At 39.1% G+C, this 20,688-nt stretch overlaps 1 protein-coding gene across 3 annotated transcripts in view; it reads right to left on the bottom strand.

The window, feature by feature from the left end:
* LOC124613134 (FHF complex subunit HOOK interacting protein 2A-like) overlaps positions 1 to 20,688 on the bottom strand; it is a 196,579-nt gene that overhangs the window by 20,474 nt on the left and 155,417 nt on the right. The gene's annotated exons all lie outside the window — the stretch shown is intronic.

The raw sequence follows: 20,688 nt of genomic DNA, 5'->3' as shown, positions 1-20,688 counted from the left end.
GTTAACATCTATGGCAAAAGAGGGAGAAGGGGACGGGAGAGAGAGGGGACGGGAGAGGGAGAGGGGGAGAGAGGGGGAGAGAGGGGGAGAGAGGGAGAGGGAGGGAGAGAGAGAGAGAGAGAGAGAGAGAGAGAGAGAGAGAGAGAGAGAGAGAGAGAGAAGAAGAAGAAGAAGAAGCAAATAATCAGGTATCTTCCTAGGCATCAAACTTACAAGTTCTTTAAAAAATAATGTAGACAGAGAAACTACAAAAAATATACTTTAAGTTTTTATCATGATTTCATAATATTTACTTATGAGCTACTGATCTTCAATTTTGGGATCTCCTCTTCCTGTAATGATGAAGAATTACTATATGTGGATAGGACACTGACAGAGGACAGTAAAGGTGATCATTCAAAGTACCTTGCTGTGAATGTACTATGAACCAAAAAGAATGAAATTATGTTTCTTTTAGCTTGTCTTAAATACAAACATCAAGCTTTAATTTAATGATGGTTAATTATTACAGAAATCTATAGAATTAATTTCTAACAATGGCTTGTCTCTGATAATGTACCTATGCTTTGACTTAATTCACATTACTGAATGTTGTCCTTCATGACTGTATTGAACAGAACACAACTGAATGAATAGGGCAAGTCCCACAATGCATGACTTTCATTTATTTTTCATTTATTTCCAATAATGCTCGTATTTTTCAAAAACGGTAATTTGATTCACATGCAAATTTCCAATTTTTGTATTTTTCCTCACATGTTAAATGCATAGCTTGGTAGCAATACACATGTGAATGCACAAGTATATATGTGACTTGAAATCTGCCGGCACACATTACCAATAAAGTTCCTGGGAGTGATTAAGCAGGAATATATGTCTAAATACCTGCAACTCTCAGTTTGTAATAGCATTTTCCCTGTGGAAAAAGATACTATACAAAACTTCAGATATATAATGGAAACTGAAAGAAATTCATAGGATAAGGTATGTTATAATCTACTGCAATCAAGAGTCATCATAAGACTATGCAACAACAGTTTATATTTGGGTTAGGAGAAATTTTAGGACAATTATGTGTAAAAATTCAGACATGGTTCATGACTTCACTTTTGACAAACCTCAATGGTATCAGTACTAACATACTACCACTAAAGTGAAAATAAGCTGTGGACCTGTATACAAACAATATCTTTCCAATGTTAATGTGACTGACTACAACACTCTGATAAAGTTCTATGAAGTGGAAGCTATTTTGTTACAATCCATCAACAGTTTTAACATTATAGTCAATGTCTTTTCGGTCAACTATTTCTCTACATAACAAGAAACTTTTTGGCTTTTGAATAACATGTTTTTATAATTGCATAGAAGCTTTTATGCACACTGGACTGTCATCTATCAACAGTATCTCTGTTTCAATGGCTACAATCCTCCACAGATAAAATCTCTTCCACTACAATGTTATTTTGAGACATAATACTCCAACAATAATATGACATGCCACATATTTCACAAAACTTATCTGGTTCCATTGGTATTATTGTGAAATACAACCTAAAGGTGTGGCAAGAGATGAGTACTACATAGCAGATAGGAGAAGTTTTTATCAACTGCACATCCATGTCAGTCCAGTAACTCAATGCAGGGCACACTCAGATATACATGGTGATATTGTAACAGCTTTAATACATATGTGAGTAAATCTTCAGACATGATTTTATAGCCGTGAAAAAGAAGACTTTTTTTACACACATATGTAACAGCCCAACCATTGTCTTTGCAATAATAAGCTTATTTAATATTATATAATAGTTCAAATACTGTGTGTTGGTTTTTTCTGTCAGGGATATCAAGAAATTAGGCACCAAATGCAGCCACTGGTAGGTGCCGAGTCCATGGATGTAATGGTGCCCAACCACATTGCAATCAATGTTTTATTGTACTGGTCCATATAAGTACTGGCTCAGATAAAATAGCATGCTTCAGGGGCGTTGAAGAAGGTAAACATTATTGTAATGCTCCACTAGTTTACTGTGTGCATTTTTTTTGTTCGATCATAATTGTGACTGAGTTACGATATAAGAGAAGGGGTATGAAGAGGAAGAGTGTACCATTCGCAACCATACGACACTGTAAGAATAGTGGTCATACAGATCCTAACTGACAAGGACTGGAGATGAGTGTCAAGTCTTGTCAGTGACAACAGATTTCAAAACCAACAATGAATAGCTGCTGCCAGTGAATGCATGTTTCAGACCAAACATAATGAAGAGAATTGCATGCAGTGGGACAGGTTCCTCAAAGAAGGTCATTGCTACGTTTCCAATACCATGATTTGGGCCCATTCATTCAGATTACTGTCAACCTGAACCATGATGTTTATTTTGAAATTCTTGGTGCCCAAGTGATACTATTTCTTCTACATCTTCATGATGTGGATACTGTGGACTCTCCTGACTTCCAAGACAATAAGAGCCATGTCCACAGGGCTGTAAAAGTATGATCCTGGCATGAAGAACACTCAGCCATCCAACCTTGACTGGACCACTAAATCATCCGATCTTAATACCACAGAAAATGTCAGAGATCGTTTGGAATAGTGGTGAAACACAGCAATTAACATCACTACAATTTGGTAGCTCTCCGTGATCTATTCCGCAATGAATGGCTTTAGTTGTATGCAGTTGAGTTACAGAGTATTGGCAAGGAAAGAGGTGGTGTTACACAATATTAGAAAGATACCTCCGGTGGGGGGATTATTTAACCAGTGTGCTTATCATAAAACTGATGAAATGGAAAACATTAGTTTACAATATGCAATTACCACTAAGCATTTTTTTTTTTTTTTTTTTTTTTTTTTTTTTGCATCAGTTCAGGGCACAACAATGCTGCAAATCATCACTGTCGACACAAATATAACTATATTAGCTTATAGAGGCTCGGCTGCATAGCTGGGGAGAAAGAACAAAATTTGATATCTGAGTAAATCTACAGGGGAGGAGAACGGCCAAAAACAGGGTTGAGAGTTGGGCATCTGATGCCAGTTCTGTAGCCCACCAACTGTCACAAACTGTTGCCAAATGGCCTACTTTGTGCAACATGCCACACAGGATATATATGTGTCAAAGACCCTCCAAATGACAATCAAGGCATGATCTCTGGCTTTACCATTGAACAGAAACAGGTGAGGAAGGGAAACAGTTCTGAGTATCTGAAAAACAACATGAATGGTGATTACAGCACTTAAACTGACTCACACCCACAGGGCCCGAACAGGCAAAGGTGGGCAGCACTGTGATGTTGATGCACACAAAAAGTCAATGGCATCAACACACAGCAGCTCAGCAGAGGGCAAGGCTGCCTGGTTCACCCTAAGGGTTATTGGGTGCTGTTTACCATGCACATCTAACATTACCACCTGCCAGTTTTCCAACAGTATGTCTTTTGCACTGCTGTAAATTCATGTGATTCCACAATCTTAGGAACTTCAGCTAAAGGGAACTGCAGAAAGTCTATTCCCTAGTTTGAACCTTGGAGTCAGTTGTTAACCAGATGATCAGATCTCTAATTAGCAAACTCCTGCCACTATTTCAAAAACGTTGTCTGTGGTGGTCACAATAAAAAAAAAGGAGGGACATCACACTGTAAGATTGTCCTATGTTGCCATTTTACATCTGCACAGAGCATACATAAGAATGTCCTACATGCCACTCTGTATCTGCACAGGGCATGACAACGCCATGAACTGTAGTTATTGGCACAAATATAGCCATACTAACCAACGGTGGCTCAGCTGCAAAGCTGAGGCCCGGCAGAGAGAATAAAATTCAGTGTGTGAGTTAATCTACAGGGAATAGAAAATCTGAACCATGCTTAGAGACCAGCACAGAGAAATACACAACCTGGCCAGCTGAAGGACTGAATGACTTAGTACGTGGAAACCAGTACTCGGTGTGAAGTGAGAGCCAGGTCCAAAAACATTATCATCAAGGTAAAAACTACAAGGCCAAGTATATTATTGCCAGAAAGTTAATACCTGGTTCAATGGCTTTACCCATACTGCACTTTGTATGCACCTTCTTTGACAACGTTCTGCAATATCCTGCAGTGATACCCAGTCCAGCACATCTGCACCCAACTTGATGCCGGCTGGTAGGAATGCCAAAATTTTTTCAAAGCAGTAGAATTTTTGCACTTTTTCCTAGGAGGAAATGTATCACATTCTTAAGAAAACTATTTCTTTGTGAAATCACTTAGACTCTGCTCTTTGGTTCTCACCCTCTTGGACCAAATTCGCACTGTTGTCGCTGCTTGTTTCACAGTTATCTTTAGGCTATTGACCAAAACATACTGCCTTACTTTTTCTCTTGGCAGTTGACTAGCGAAAACATTCATTTTAAAGCATGGAACTAAAGCGGTACCCACCAAATAATTTATAGCTGTTGTGATGTTTTCAAATCATTTTAGCAATCCTTGTTATATGACAAACCTCACCTGGCTTTTTTGATCCTTAGCACTGACGCGTTCATTATATCGCAATTTCACATTAATATAACGACATATGGAATAATTTAAAAAATGCAAGCATATCTGGAACCTGTAATTTTTATTATTTCCTCAAATGACTGTCATAATTTCAAAAGTTGCTCTAAAAGCTCCCACTGTGCAGCAGTCAGATTGGCAGATAGAGTGAAATGGCCTGTTTTTGTTCCATTACCCTTGCAAGAATATAATACAAGTAGGTGGAATTCCATTGCATACTGACATCTTGCACCAACTCATGCTGAGGGAGAGCCAAATCTTTTTGGACAGAATGCAGTTTTCCCTGTGCAAAGATAGAATGATTAAACTGAGTTATTATCGTCCTACCTGTAGCTATCACTTGTGTCACATTTGACTGAGCCTTCAGACAATCGTTAACAAATAATTGAAGAGTATGAATGAAACAACGTTCTTGGCCAACTATGCATTACCATCAACTTTTACTATGTTTTGTCCATTATCACAAATGATGATGTGAACTTTTGCCAGCTGGATGTCCCATAAATTTGCAATTTTCTGTGAACTAATCACATGTTTTCAGTTGTGTGTTGTCCTTCAAAATGCTCGACACTCAATACTACTTGTTTGACACTGAACTCACGATCAATAAAATGCACTGTAAGACTTAAAAAATTGTTTTGACTATGCAAGCAAGCACATCTACATGTCACATGTCACAGAAATATAATCAGTCTCAGACAGTAATCTTTTAATTGTCTCAACCACCTTATGATAAGTTTCTCGAATTATTTTGTCTGAAAAGTAAGGGCAGTTTGGTATTTTATAATGTGCCAAAGCACTGTTAATCAGTCTTCTAAAACCAGCCCTTTCTACTGTATTTGCTGCCTCATTGTCTAGTGCTATCATTTCAGCAACAAACAGATAGTATTTTTTAGCCATGGGACCATTAATATCGCATAGTTTACATATTTCAGAACTTTATTCAAGACTCTGGTACTTTTTTGACGTTGAAGCTTTACTCACATTTTTTTGGTATCAAAGGTTTATTTACATCTGTATCTTGATCTGTAATTTCTTGCTCCATATGAATCATAGGCTACAACTTACAATATCCGTTGCTGTGTTTATTTTTCAAATGATTTATCATTCCTGATGTAGTTGCCATCTTTTAAATGCCCCTATGAGAAATTTTTATTTCGCACAATTTGCACACAACACTTTTCGTATTATTTTCATCGTCTTCAAAGTACGTCCATATAGGTGATTTTGTTTTAGAAGCCATAATTGATTATTAATAGTTAGACCTTATACAAATCCACTTTTACACAAAACAAAATGTAGAGTGTGCAATGAAATGTACTTAAATGTCCTGGCTTTCCCAGTTAACAGTTTTTCCTGTGTGAACATACACTGTACCCTGGGTGAAAGTACATTTTTTTCTGTATTAGGTGACAATATAGTTTCCCTTGGAGCTGTAAAAATTATCAATCCTTTAAATGGTAAAGATTTTATACACCTTTGTAGAACTTCCCGGCACTTTAGGAAATCCAGCAAAAAGCAACTCATTTTGTAAAGATATTTGATGCACGGTAACATGTACACTGCAAATTTTCATATTACAAAAGCATAAATACAAATTGCACCAAATACTGCATGATACCTTCCAAAGGGCTGAAATCGAGATTGCGCTTTATGAAGGGCTTCTGTCAGCCAATCATAGCTCATGTCATGTGATCTCGCAAGCCAATGACAGCAGATATTCAGAGTAGGGCTGTTTTACTACTTTTTGAGCTTTCATCACACCCAGTCTTTCTCTTTGACTGTGTGAAGCAAGTTTAGATGGCACAAAGAAGAAGTCTGATTGCACTGGGGTGTGGGGGTGCAGTAACAAGGTATCCAATCGGAAGAAATTTTTAACGCAACTAGTGTGATAGTTCTTCACATTGGTATTCTTCAAAAATAGTTGCTGAAACTGGTGAAAAAAAAATCTAAATGACAAGATTTGTTTTTGTGTTGTGTGGAGATGTGTGGGGGGAAATGCTGATGTAATTGGCTGGTGCTACCAACAGAAACTGCAATGCTTATCTTCACCACGCAATTTAAACACTACAACTGCTAAGTCACAGGCATGAAAAAAGAGACAGGGAACTTAAAATGAAGTATTCCATACAAATCCAATATGTGACGAAACCGAACAATGGACCCATTGGATACCTTTTAGTATGCCACTTACGTGCTGTTACCATTGTATGAATGTGAATAGTTTTCATTTTGATTCTTGAGCTGAGAGGGCTAAGCAGGCTGCTAGCTTGTTGATGTACAGAATATCTAATAATAAATGAATACTTATAACAACGAAAATAATCGATTATTGACAAAATAATATAAAGGGTTTAACTGTTACAAGTTTTTGAAGCCAGAGACTCCTTCTTCCCACAAAAGAGTTGCAGGGGAAGGAAGAGGGGTGACGGAAAGGGACGGAAGAGGTTCAAGGACTGGGGTACAGTTCAAAAAAGTCACCCCGAATCCCCCCTCTTTCAGTCCAGTAAGTCTCCCCTGAACTGAGGTTCTGGGTGACTTTTCTGAACTGTACCCCTTTCCCTAAACCTCTCCAGACCTTTTCCTTTGCCCCTCTTCCTTCTCTTTCAACTCATCTGCCAGAAGGATGAGCCATTGGCTCCGAAAGCTTATACAAATTAAGCCCTTTTGTGTGTATGTTCCCCTGCTGCAGCTGCTTGGTGAGTATATTTTTTATCTATCCATTTATGTTATAATCAATAATTAATGATATGAATATAATAGAGGGAAACATTCCATGTGGGAAAAATATATCTAAAAACAAAGATGATGTGACTTACCAAACGAAAGTGCTGGCAGGTCGATAGACACACAAACAAACACAAGCATACACACAAAATTCAAGCTTTCGCAACAAACGGTTGCTTCATCAGGGAAGAGGGAAGGAGAGGGAAAGACGAAAGGATGTGGGTTTTAAGGGAGAGGATAAGGAGTCATTCCAATCCCGGGAGCAGAAAGACTTACCTTAGGGGGAAAAAAGGACAGGTATACACTCGCGCGCACACACACACATATCCATCCACACATACACAGACACAAGCAGACATTTGTAAAGGCAAAGAGTTTGGGCAGAGATGTCAGTCGAAGCGGAAGTACAGAGGCAAAGATGTTGTTGAAAGACAGGTGAGGTATGAGCGGCGGCAAATTGAAATTAGCGGAGACTGAGGCCTGGCGGATAAGGAGAAGAGAGGATATACTGAAGGGCAAGTTCCCATCTCCGGAGTTCTGACAGGTTGGTGTTAGTGGGAAGTATCCAGATAACTCAGACGGTGTAACACTGTGCCAAGATGTGCTGGCCGTGCACCAAGGCATGTTTAGCCACAGGGTGGCACAGTGTTACACCGTCCAGGTTATCGGGATACTTCCCACTAACACCAACCTGTCAGAACTCCGGAGATGGGAACTTGCCCTTCAGTATATCCTCTCTTCTCGTTATCCGCCAGGCCTCAATCTCCGCTAATTTCAATTTGCCGCCACTCATACCTCACCTGTCTTTCAACAACATCTTTGCCTCTGTACTTCCGCCTCAACTGACATCTCTGCCCAAACTCTTTGCCTTTACAAATGTCTGCTTGTGTCTGTGTATGTGTGGATGGATATGTGTGTGTGTGTGTGTGTGTGTGTGTGTGTGTGTGTGTGTGTGTGTGTGTGTGTGCGCGCGCGAGTGTATACCTGTCCTTTTTTCCCCCTAAGGTAAGTCTTTCTGCTCCCGGGATTGGAATGACTCCTTATCCTCTCCCTTAAAACCCACATCCTTTCGTCTTTCCCTCTCTTTGTTTTTAGATATAATCAATAATTAAATACACAGCTCTAAACCTGGCCAGTATGTCAATATTTTTTCCGTAACTATAATGATACAGCGATAATTTTTTTTGATGTATCGAGGGATGATAGTGATAATTTTTTAAATATTGATATATCAGATTCCCTATATTTATAAAAATATCAACAGTCCTAATTCAGAGCATATGAGATGTGATGTAGTCAGCCAACAGCAACATCACTGTTAAGTAGCGCAAACACAGAAATTGGAAAAGTTAATGGTTTAAATTAATGAACATGTAGTGTAGCTACAAGAAAAACTAACTTTTCACATATATTATTGCCTGTCAAAAATTTTTTGCTGTTTTTTTCCAAGGGTGTGGTTAGGCAGGAACCTAGGAGCATTGCTTAAATTGCTATGAGTCAAATCACTATTTGCAATATTGTCCTGCAACCGGTTAGAAATGTTAACAGTTGTGCTGTCACATCCATCAAAAGCAGTTTGATGTTATACTCTTCATCCTACAGCCTTCGACACATTTTTCTGTCAGCAGATGTTTGTGTGCAGACTAAATTTTGTTGCTGTAAAGGCACATTTTCTTTGCAAATAAAGTTTTAAATTGGTGTTATTCTCTTGCTTATGCTTTATTGTTGCAGTATTATACTGCAGTAGCAGGCTAAAGCAAAATTATTTGTTAGAGTATCAGTTCTTAGCAGTCTAAATTACAAAAATTTAACTGAAAACAAAAACAATTCAAAATTCTTAGCGTTCTAAAAATTTTTCAAGATTTTCCCACATTAAAAAGTTACCACACTTTTTCTGGTTGTCCCGGGTTGCATACACCCTTATTTATGAAATAAAAGTCTGCTGAGGGTAATATTCAGTACAGTGTTGCTCCACTCCATGCAATATGATGTGCTGGGATCCTCCTAGGCGTGCTGTTCACAAGGCTGTTGAGACGATGCAGTTGAAGCCAGTACCATTCTTTGACAATGGTCTTTCTATGGTCATGCAATGTGGCAGAAGGACATCGTGGATCAATGCACAGAAAGTTTCAACTGATCTCAAGTATGCTCAATTGGATACATCAGCATATACCACAGGCCATTCCATTTGGTTGATTTTGATCTCCTGAAGGAATATGTTCATGATGTTTTTGCAGTATCGTCTTGAAAGATGAAGTCACTGGACAACAGACTGGAATATCCTGTCTCCACACTGCATAGCAGTCAAATCAGTCTCGACAGAAATGAGAGGTGCCTGACATCTACACAATACCAACCCAAAATGTGATTGAGAATTGCACTGGTACCTACAAAACTTCACACTCTTTTAGAACGATTACGAGGTGTCATAAAAAATCTGCACTCACTGGTGAAGAGAACCTGATGCCACTGACCCATGTTTCATTCTGTGTGTTCCCTCACCCACATTTTAATTAACCACAGTGCTCAAAGAAATGTACTGTTGTTCTTCATGGATATCTACAGGGCAATCTGAAATTGTGGAGATGGTCACAATCAGTTCTGTTGGATTATCTTCCAATGGGCGGTACTGCTTTGCGAGCTAAACAAAGGGTTACACCATTTTCAGAAAGTGAGCCAGTTGAAAGAAATCATAAACTACAACTTTTTTCACTCAAAAGTATAAATTGGCGCGTAAAAATATTAAGGTGGTCAATGAAAGCAATGCATTCATTGTTTATCAGTACAGTGAATACTGTGTGTATAATGCAACTCACTGCCAGTTAAGTGCCGCCTGTGTTGTTGACCTGGTTTGTTCTATTCATCTGCAGTGAGGGTTTTTGCTAGTGCTGTTTTGGTCGTGTTTTGTTTTTTACGGCGGCAAGTTCAAGTGAACAATGTGCAGCTGTGAGATTTTGTTTTCTACTCAGTAAAAATTCTGCAGCTTATCAAGATGACACTATTAGAAAAACTCAAGTGTATGAGTGGTTTGTTTGATTTAAAAATATCAACATGTCGATTAATGGCAAACCTAGTTCTCGACATCCATAAATTGCCCGAATCGACAAAAATATTGAAAAAAATTCGAGAGCCTGTGCTCACAGACTGTCAGGCAATAAATCAAACCTTTTATTTGGAAGTTTTTAGCAGATAATACAATAGTGTTCATAAAAAAAAGACATGATTTGTGGCAGACAAGAGACTGGTTCTTCAACCATGACAACACACCTGCACACGGAACCATCTCTGTTATAGAGTTTCTGGCTAAAAATGGCATGGTTCCGCTGCCCCACATGCCCTGCTCGCTTGACCTGGTTCTGTGCGAGTTTTTCTTACTTCAATCATGAAAAGGAGCATGAAAGGACAATGATTTGAAAACACTGAAGAAGTCAAGAAAAAAAGGAGGGAGGAGCTGACAGCCGGGGGGGCGGGGGTGTACCCCTTTGTACATAACTTTCAGGTCGCTTCTTGTAACAGAAACACTAGAAAGTTGAAGCAGTGACTGAGGTATACATTTTCATATGAGTTTTAATGTCACACCATCAAATGTAATAAAGATCTACTGTTACCAATTTCTGAAAATTTCATTAGTTTTAGGCATGTCATTCCAGCCCTGGAGCTATTTAAATAAAATACTGCATTTCCTTAAGGCCGAAATGGGCTAGAAGTGATCATGGAACTACCATGTTGGAGGTATTCTTTTTTAAAAATATTTAATTAAAATGTTAAAAACAAAAATTTACATTCTTTCTGAAAAACAAGTGTTTTATGCTTTTCTGTATTTACAGCTAAAGTGAAGTGTTTCTAGACTGTAACCTTCGCCACCAATAAAAAGTGATGTTAATTTTTTGGATCTCTAGCATTGTAAAGTTTATTTATGGCTGAATTCCGAACTCCTTGTGATCTGTTGCCATGGATGTTATTCTATTGCTGGTCAGAAATGACAAGGACTAATGGTAATTGCAAGATAATCAGTGCCCTCTTCACATGTTCCACCCTGATAAGCTTCTGTTGGAAGACGATAACTAGTTCCCCATCCCATGGTCAACACAGCTCTCCTAGTTGTCTCCGAAAAGACAGCAACCAGTTTCTTTTGTATTCCTCAGCCACAGTATATTGGTAATGTACATCAGCTATTGTTGTTGACAGTAGGTGATCATTCTGAGGCACATCTTTGATGTAGTGGTATTGTGACAGCTGTCCTATAGGCTACTGACTCAAAGTACAGAAATATAATCTCTCACTGAAACTACGCGTCCCTGTGATGAACTGCTATCCTCATTGTACTTTCCAGGAAACACTATCCAAAGTGACACAGTGTGTAATGAAAGTTTTGTCAAAATGCCCATCTTGCCATACTCTGGTTTAACAGTTTTCTTAAAACACTTCAGGAAAAAGCTGGAACCCCTTCCTTAAAAAGACAGTGGCCATTTCTTTTTGCCTGATATTTATGCAAGTAAGCTAGCATTTGTTTTCCTCTACTGGTTAACCATAAAGACCATAATCTCTTCTTACAGGCAGAAGAGCCAGCAATGCTAAATAACATGGGGGATGTAGATGGCACTGGTACTGTACATTGGCCGAAGGCCAACTAAATTATGCTTCCCGCACAAAATCTTCACCCTGTGGGTTTGGCTACCCTTGGCCCAAGGAGTCTCTCCTCTGGAGTTTACCTACAGATATCACAAGGATATTGTGCGTTATGGGCATGATACATTTACAAAGAGTCGCTGGTATGTGATTGTTACAGGCACCACGAGGGAGCACCAATCCTGCTTCTCAGCAACACACGCCTCAGGAAAATGGTGGCATTGCTATTGAGGAACCAGTTTCCACTTGCACAGCACTTGAGCGTGGATATCCTTCCACCTGCTGGATATTTAAGGTGGAGCACATCCTCCAGAGGTAGCATTCAACTTCTTGCACAGTTCTGAGCCAGGAGCCAGCTACACCAATAGCATTCAACTTCTTGCACAGTTCTGAGCCAGGAGCCAGCTACACCAAGTTCAAGTAAGTAGATAATATATGTTGTATTTTGTTATGTTTCTTGCAATTTTGGTTATTTTGTTTGTATGTGTTATAGGGTGTTGAACAATGGAAAAAAACCCTGGTATAGATTGCTGAGAGAGAATAAAAGAACTTAATGTATACAGGAAAATGAGAATATGTAGGAACAGACAGTGTGGGAAGTAATGAAAAACAGAGATGATTATATGATGATGATTAGGAGAGGGAAGTGTTGACCTGTGTCTGGTCATTTAGGATTAGATCTGGACTGTGAGATAGGCGTTTGTTAATTTACAGGGCTTCCAGCAGGTTGCATCTACAGCTACATCTACATGGATACTCTGCAAATCACATTTAAGTGCCTGGCAGAGGGTTCATCGAACCATTTTCATACTACTTATCAACCATTCCACTCTTGAATGGCACGTGGGAAAAATGAACACCTAAATCTTTCCGTTCGAACTCTGATTGCTCTTATTTTATTATGATGATTATTTCTCCCTATGCAGATGGCTGTCAACAAAATATTTTTGTATTCGGAAGAGTAAGTTGGTGATTGAAATTTCGTAAATAGATCTCGCCGCAAAGAAAACCACCTTTGTTTCAGTGACTTCCACCCCAACTCGCATATCATACCAGTGACACTCTCACTCCTATTGCGCATTAACACGACACGAGCTGCCCTTCTTTGCACTTTTTCGATGTCTTCCGTCAATCCTACCTGGTAAGGATCCCACACCGTGCAGCAATATTCCAGCAGAGGACAGACAAGTGTAATGTAGGCTGTCTCGCATCTTCTAAGTGTTCTGCCAACAAAGCGCAGTCTTTGTTTCGCCTTCGCCACAACATTATCTATGTGGTCTTTCCAATTTAAGTTGCTCATAATTGTAATTCCTAGGTATTTAGTCGAATTGACAGCCCTTAGATTTGTGTGATTTATCGTATACCCAAAATTTATCTGATTTTTTTTTAGAATCCATGGGGATGACCTTGCACTTTTCTTTATTTAGTGCCAATTGCCACTTTTTGCACCATACAGAAATTCTTTCTAGATCATTTTGTAATTGGAATTGATGGTCTGATGATTTTACTAGATAGTAAATTACAATCAAAGGGGGCTGCTCAGATTATCACCTACATCAATTATGTAAATCAGGAACAGTAGAGGGCCTATGACACTACCTTGCAGTATGCCAGATATCACTTCTGTTTTACTCGATGATTTACTGTCTATCACTACCAACTGTGACCTCTCTGAGAGGAAATTACGAATCCAGTCACACAACTGAGACGATACTCCATATGCACACAATCTGATTAATAGTCGCTTGTGAGGAATGGTATCAAAAGTCCTCTGGAAATCAAGGAATGTGGAACCGATCTGAGATCCCTTGTCGACAGCACTCATTACTTCATGGGAATAAAGAGCTGTTGTGTTGTACAAGAATGATATTTTCTGAATCCGTGTTGGTTATGTATCAATAAGTCACTTTCTTCAAGGTGATTCATAATGTTCGAGTACAGTATATACTCCAAAATCCTACTGCAAACTGAGGTCAGTGATATGGGTCTGCAATTCAATGGGTTACTCCTATTTCCTTTCTTGAATATTGGTATGACCTGTGCTACTTTCCAGTCTTTAGGAACAGACCTTTTGTCAAGTGAGCGGTTGTATATGATTGCTAAGAAAGGCACTATTGTGTCTGCATACTCTGAAAGGAACCTGATTGGTATACCATCTGGACTGGAAGACCTGCCTTCCTTAAGTGATTTGAGTTGTTTCGCAACACCTAAGACCTCTACTTTTATGTCACTGTTGGTAAAAGCTGTTCTGGTTTTGAATTCTAAAATATTTACTTTGTCTTCTTTCATGAAGGAATTATGGAAAACTGTATTTAGTAACTCCGCTTTAGTGGCACCATCATCGTTAACATTTCCATCATCATCGCGCAGTGTCGGTATTGACTGTTTTTTGCCACTAACGTACTTTACATACGACCAGAGTCTCTCTGGGTCTCCTACCATATTTTGAGATAATGTTTCATTAAAAGCATCTCGCATTGACACCCGCACTAAATTTTGAGCTTCCGTGAAACTTAGCCAGTCTTGGGGATTTTGCGTTCTTCTGAATTTGGCATGCTTTTTTCATTGCTTCTGCAGCAGTGTTTTGACGTGTTTTGTGTACCATGGTGGATCAGTGCCATCTCTTATTAACTTATGCGGTTATGACTCTATCTATTGCTGTCGATACTGTATCTTTGAATTTGAGCCATATCTGGTCTACACTTACATAATTAGCTTGGAAGGAATGGAGACACTCTCTTAGGAAGGCATCAAGCGAATTTTTATCTGCTGTTTTAAATAGATATATTTTGCATTTATTTTTAGTGGTTTTGGCTGATATGGTTTTGAGCCTCACTACAACGACTTTGTGTTCACTAATCCCTGTATCAGTCATGACGCTCTCTATTAGATCAGGATTATTTGTGGCTAAGAGGTCACATGTGTTTTCGCAACAATTTACAATTCGTGTGGGCTCATGAACTAATTTTTCAAAGTAATTCTCAGAGAAAGCATTTATTACAATTTTGGAAGATGTTTTCTGTCTACCACCGTCTTTGAACATGTATTTCCGCCAACAAATTGTGGATAGATTGAAGTCCCCACAAATCATAACTGTATGAGTGGGGTACTTATTTATAATGAGATTCAAGTTTCTTTGAACCATTCAGCTATTATATCATGAGTCGTGAGGTCAGTAAAAGGAGCTGTTGAGTATAACCTCTACCCACAGTAATTCACAGGAACTATCTATTTCAACTTCACTACAAGATAAACTACTACCAACAGACACAAACACACCACCACCTAACTTATTTAATCTATCCTTTCTGAACATGGTTTGCGCCTCTGTAAGAATTTCGGCAGAATTTATCTCTGGCTTCAGTCAGCTTTTTGTTCCTATAACAATTTCAGCTTCAGTGCTTTCTATCAGCACTTGAAGCTCTGGGTCTTTTCCAACACAGCTACTACAATTTACAACTACAATACTGACTGTTGCTTGGTCAATTCTTGTTGTTTCTTTGCCTGTACCCTTTGAGGCTGGAGCAATGTTTGAGAGTGTGGTGATACTGCATTTTAAAAGGTAAAAAAGGCTGAACATTACACAAATACAAAAGGAGCAAACAGGAAAAACATTAACAGTATACTCAAAACCGTGACTGTTACAGTTTGCATTAAACTTCTTTGGTGACAATACTCAGTAAATGTCTCAAGATGGCCTTGTAAGCTGAAAGCCAGTTAACACGATAAAAGTAATACTGTAGAACAAAAGCAGACTAGTACTTTTCATTTATTTTAATGTTGTTCTACCAATAACTGACGGAAGATTCAATTACCACTTAGTCTTTCTCATTTTTTTCAGTTCTTCTTTACTAGTCTGCCAATCACAAATTGATTTTTCTGTTGGTGGAGGGCCAAATTGTGCTCAGCTGCTTTGTTTCCTCATTCTTCTGCATATGGTATTACTTTCAATTTATAGCCCACATAATATGAATTCATTTCATTTTTTCCATTATGAAATTAGTTAGAAACAAATCACTTTCAATTAAAGTTCAATGGCACTGTAGACTGCAATGACGCACCATAGGCTAGACGTTGTCTGGATTTGTGATTGCAGGTCAGGAGAGAGACAGTGTCAGCAAGCTTGTGAATCCCCGCGACTCACATTTGTTGCATCAGTGCACTGCTGCTGCCGTTGAATCTAGTGTTGCCAGATAGAGATAGGTTTCCTGTGGCATCAAATGTATGGCCGTTTTTAAGACTGGTGGGAATTTTCAATCAAACAATAGACCTTTTTGATATTAATTTTAAGTATAAGATGCATCTGAATTTTTTAGGCAATTTTTTGAAGAAAAAATTACATTTTATAGTCTGTAAAACATGGTAATTTCTGCCCACTCCATTAAGTTGTCTTGAAACAAAATCAATCAGATGTTCCTCTCCATCAAACTCCTGGCTCAAAATACACCCGAGAGAGTGATTTGATGCATCACATGATAATATAAACTCTTCATGAAATTCTGTGAACACAAACACTGGACTCGATGTTGGTACCTCCTTTAATTCGACAAATGCTCCCAGACACTCTTCAGACCATACAAACCTGATACCCCTCTTCAATAAGTAAGTACACAGCCGTACTATACAAGCAAAAGCTCTCATGAACTTTCTACAACAACACACGAGGCCCAAAAAAAGACTGTGACTCCTTGCTTGTTCCAGGTACTGGAAAAACTCGTACTGCCTGTGTCAATCTTGTATCAGTCCTCACACATCCATATTAACTATGTGACACAAATAATTTATTTCTTGGAATCCAAAGTGAAAATTTATCGTACTCAGTGTTAGATGTGCAGCTCGTAACCTCTTGAACACCTCCCACAGTCTTTGTCTGTGTCCCTGCATATCCCTTGAAAAACCAATTATGTCATCTAGTGACATTAGACACCGGAAAGGCTGCAATCTTTTCAACACCCCATCTATCAAATGCTGGCATGTCACTGCCACATTCTTAAAACCAAAATGCTCCAAATGATGACTTAAAAAGTTTGAAGATCACCTTTTATAAATCCCGAGTATACTTGTGCAATGGACTTTGACTGAAAATCCTGAAACCTGGAGTCAATTTTTAGTTTCTGTGTAGTTATGAAGTTGAATCATGTATCCTGTGGACAGAAATCTTGGGAAGAGCTGGGGGAGCACTGGGGATTTATTGATAAAGTACCACTGGCGAGCACTTGTCAGTCAACAGATGAACTTTCATCACTTTCAAACTCCAGTGAAGTAACATCATATTCTCCTTCACTTTCTGAGATGCTAAATTCAATGTCAAAATCAGGACACTATAGCAATCCTTTTTTGAAAGCACTGCCTTGCTGAAATGGATATAAGAGAGGTTTTATTTTTTCAAAGGTCTGAAAAGTTTCCCAAGTATACTTGGGATTTTAAGTTGTTAAAATAATAAAAATGAGATAACTCAGGATTTATGTTAAGCAACTAATGTGAACAGAGATTCTTAAGGAGATCTACATCAGAATGCTGGCTTGCTGAGCTGAGGAGAGCCAGGTGACACCAAAGGATGTTGAGAAACTGGAAGGATGAGAATAGGCTGTCCCTGTCATACATGTGCATCATAAAGATGCCATCAACGAAGTTGAACAAGGGGAGGGATATAGGATTACAGATAGCTGCAGTAGTCTTCTGGTGGCTCATGGATAGGTCGGCACAGGACAGTGTCACACAAGTGATTATGACAGAGCTATGGACGCCACAAGAACAATCTGTGTAAGTCCTTTCAGAGGCCACCAAGGATCTTCATTATTCTCCTCACCTTATCCAGAAACACTCCTACATGCACAAATGAGACATACAGAAGTGCCCATATCATCACTGAGTACCACACAGGACGCAACAACTGAACCGTATTCTCTACTTAACTATAGCGTCCTCTGACATGAATGATGATTATCTAACTTTGATCGCTCCCCAAACCATTATTATGGCCCCCTAACAACCACCTAATATTCTTACCCCTCCATCCACCACTTCACTTTCAACACCCTGCTCCACAGGTCACATCCCTGCAGAATATCCACATCAACAAACCTGTTACATACATCTGCCTATCACTTTATATTCCAGCCTTGTTACTGGTATTTCCTAGCTCATCAGAGGCAGAACCATCTGTTAAAGTACTTACAGCATTTACAAACTTTGCTGCAATCGCTGTAGAGAACTGGATTTGTGTTATGAGCATGGACAACCCATTCACACACTAAAGTATGTGAGTACCAAAGTGATGCTGCAACTCCGTCTGCAAGGTTAGTGACGTACACTGTATCAGGGTACAGACTCTGAAGCACACTGGCTGCTTCAACCATGTATGAAGCACCATCTGTTACTTGCAGCAAAGTGTGTCCCATTGAAACCAGCATCCGTGTGCAGTGCACTTTTTACGCCCCTATTCCTACCTCCCACTCCAGGCTCTACTTTTCTCCAGTACTATTTTCCCACTGCTAACTTCTATCTTGCGCTCACATGCCTTATCATTAGGGCAAACCAGCAAAATATGCAACAACTTATGACCTAAAACTTACATAAATATGACCTTAAAAAATAAAATATGACTTTATATAAATTTATTTAAAAACATTCTTGTTGATTCTTTTTTATAGAACACATAATACAAAGTTTACTTCTGAACAAACAGTGAGTACAGTAAACACTTTTTGCAGTGTCTCAAATTAACTAGCACTTACTTTTGAAATGTCTACATATGCCTGGGTGAGGGAGGGGAGAAGGGAGGGGAAGTACAGTGAAAACAATAACACCCATCCAGACAAAAAAAAAAGTTTTTACTACTTCACACCAGGATAATTTTGTACTAGAAAAGCTCCTCTATTACATGCCTCAAGAGCATATTGAGTGTATTTAACAGTGGCAACATCACTGCAGGCCAACTTCTGTTTACTGTCTTCAAATGCTGTTTCATTCCCAAAAAGACTGTCACTAAGTTTGCATTTTGTGGAATATTCAAGATTCTGATGTAAAACACTTTGCAATTTGTTGTTCACTTTGTCAGCCACATGAACACAAGCTCAACCCTACTAACTCTGCACATATTGCACAATATCCATGATGTCACACAGTTGAGTACCAGTAGCTTCCAGTCATGTGATGGATTTTGATGCCACTGAAAAATTGGCACAGATGTACCCAAAGTTTCCATGCAAGAGATCTGGAGACCTCTTTCACAGTGTTGACAGCACCCAATTCATCACTGCCTAGGTCATAAAAGGTCAGCAGCATTTGCCATCATGTAAGATGAAAGGACAGCAAAGGCACCTGTTCCTTGAATTTCTGCATACATAGCAGAGCTTTTATGTAGTTTTTCTTGCTACAGGAAATAAATTTGTCCACTTTAGGGTAATCTGAGTGCACCTCTCCCGCAACTCCGTCTGCAAGGCCAGTGACACACACCATATCAGGGCAGAGAATCTGAAGCACATTGGCTGCTTCAACCATGTATGAAGCACCATCGGTCACTAGCATCAAAATGTTGTCTCTGTTAACAACATCCGCCACTAGAAGCTTCATACAGTTGTCAAAGAAAGTGGCAACTCTTGAGTTGTTTACTCTCTGGAGAGCTTCACACATTAAGATGAACATTTCTCCAGGCTTGTCAACTTTTAGAACACCAACAACAACATTAGCAACATAATGACCACCCACACTGGTGTTTCCATCTACAGGCACCCAGACTGTTTGGCCAGAGCAACACTAATTTGCATTTTGCTGAGCAGCTCCTCTTAGCACACGGATAAACGGTTCTTTGTTAATGCAGAAGCATCTGGAATTGGATGTGTTGTGGACTTCTCCAAGGACTGTCTGAAGAATGAATTCTTCAGATTCTCCAATAGGATGTTGCAAGACATCATCTCATACAAGTCCTTGAATAATGACTGCAAGATTGAAGAAGGATCCGTCTGCTCAAATAACAGTGTTTGTGTGTTTCACACAGGTGTTGTTGCACATTAAAGCACTTTTCTGCACTAACTTTAAGTATTGTACAAAATAATATTTCCCTGTCGGTGCTGAAGAATTTCTCTCCAAAATCATGAATAAAACCTCACAATGTCATGCTTTTGGAGCACTTTACTTTTGGCATGTTGAACCAGACTGAGTTGTTTTCAAACTGAATAGTGTGACCACGTGTGTGGCGTTTATTATGTCTAAGGCCACCTTTGTTGGTTTTGAGAATGTTTTGCTGACCCTGTGCAACAATTTCTTATGCCAGGAAACCAGCTAGTGTGTTATGCTGCTTGTCTACTACAGTCTTGATAAATGAAGCTGTGTAGTAAAGTGTTTAATTTATTTGTGTCATCACCCGAAGCATTGTCATGTGAACAACATTTTGAAGTTTCTGTTCCTGAGTCCTTAAGGATACGACATATAAGAGGGGCGTTCCATAAATAATGCAACACATTTTTTCCGGCCAATTTCAGTTGCAAAACAACAGAATTAGTTGTGGGACATTTTGATATATTCCTGCTTTGGCTCTACAGTTTCATTACGTTCTGATAGGTGCCAGCACTATACGAAGCCTTCAAAATGCCATCTGTATTGGAGGAGTGTTCCAAGCACGGAGCTGTCACTGAGTTTCTTTTGGTGGGAAAGATATTCATGGGTGCTTGCAGAATGTCTGTGGAGACCTGGCAGTGAACAAACGCATAGTGAGCTGTTGGGCAAGGCATCTATCATCATTGCAACAAGGTTCTGCAAACTTGTCCGATCTCCCACTTATGCCATCTG

Source organism: Schistocerca americana, chromosome 4 (genome assembly GCF_021461395.2).
Source record: "Schistocerca americana isolate TAMUIC-IGC-003095 chromosome 4, iqSchAmer2.1, whole genome shotgun sequence".
NCBI lineage: Eukaryota > Metazoa > Arthropoda > Insecta > Orthoptera > Acrididae > Schistocerca > Schistocerca americana.
The sequence above is the reverse complement of the archived record's forward strand: the minus strand, read 5'-3'. Positions and strand labels throughout refer to the sequence as shown.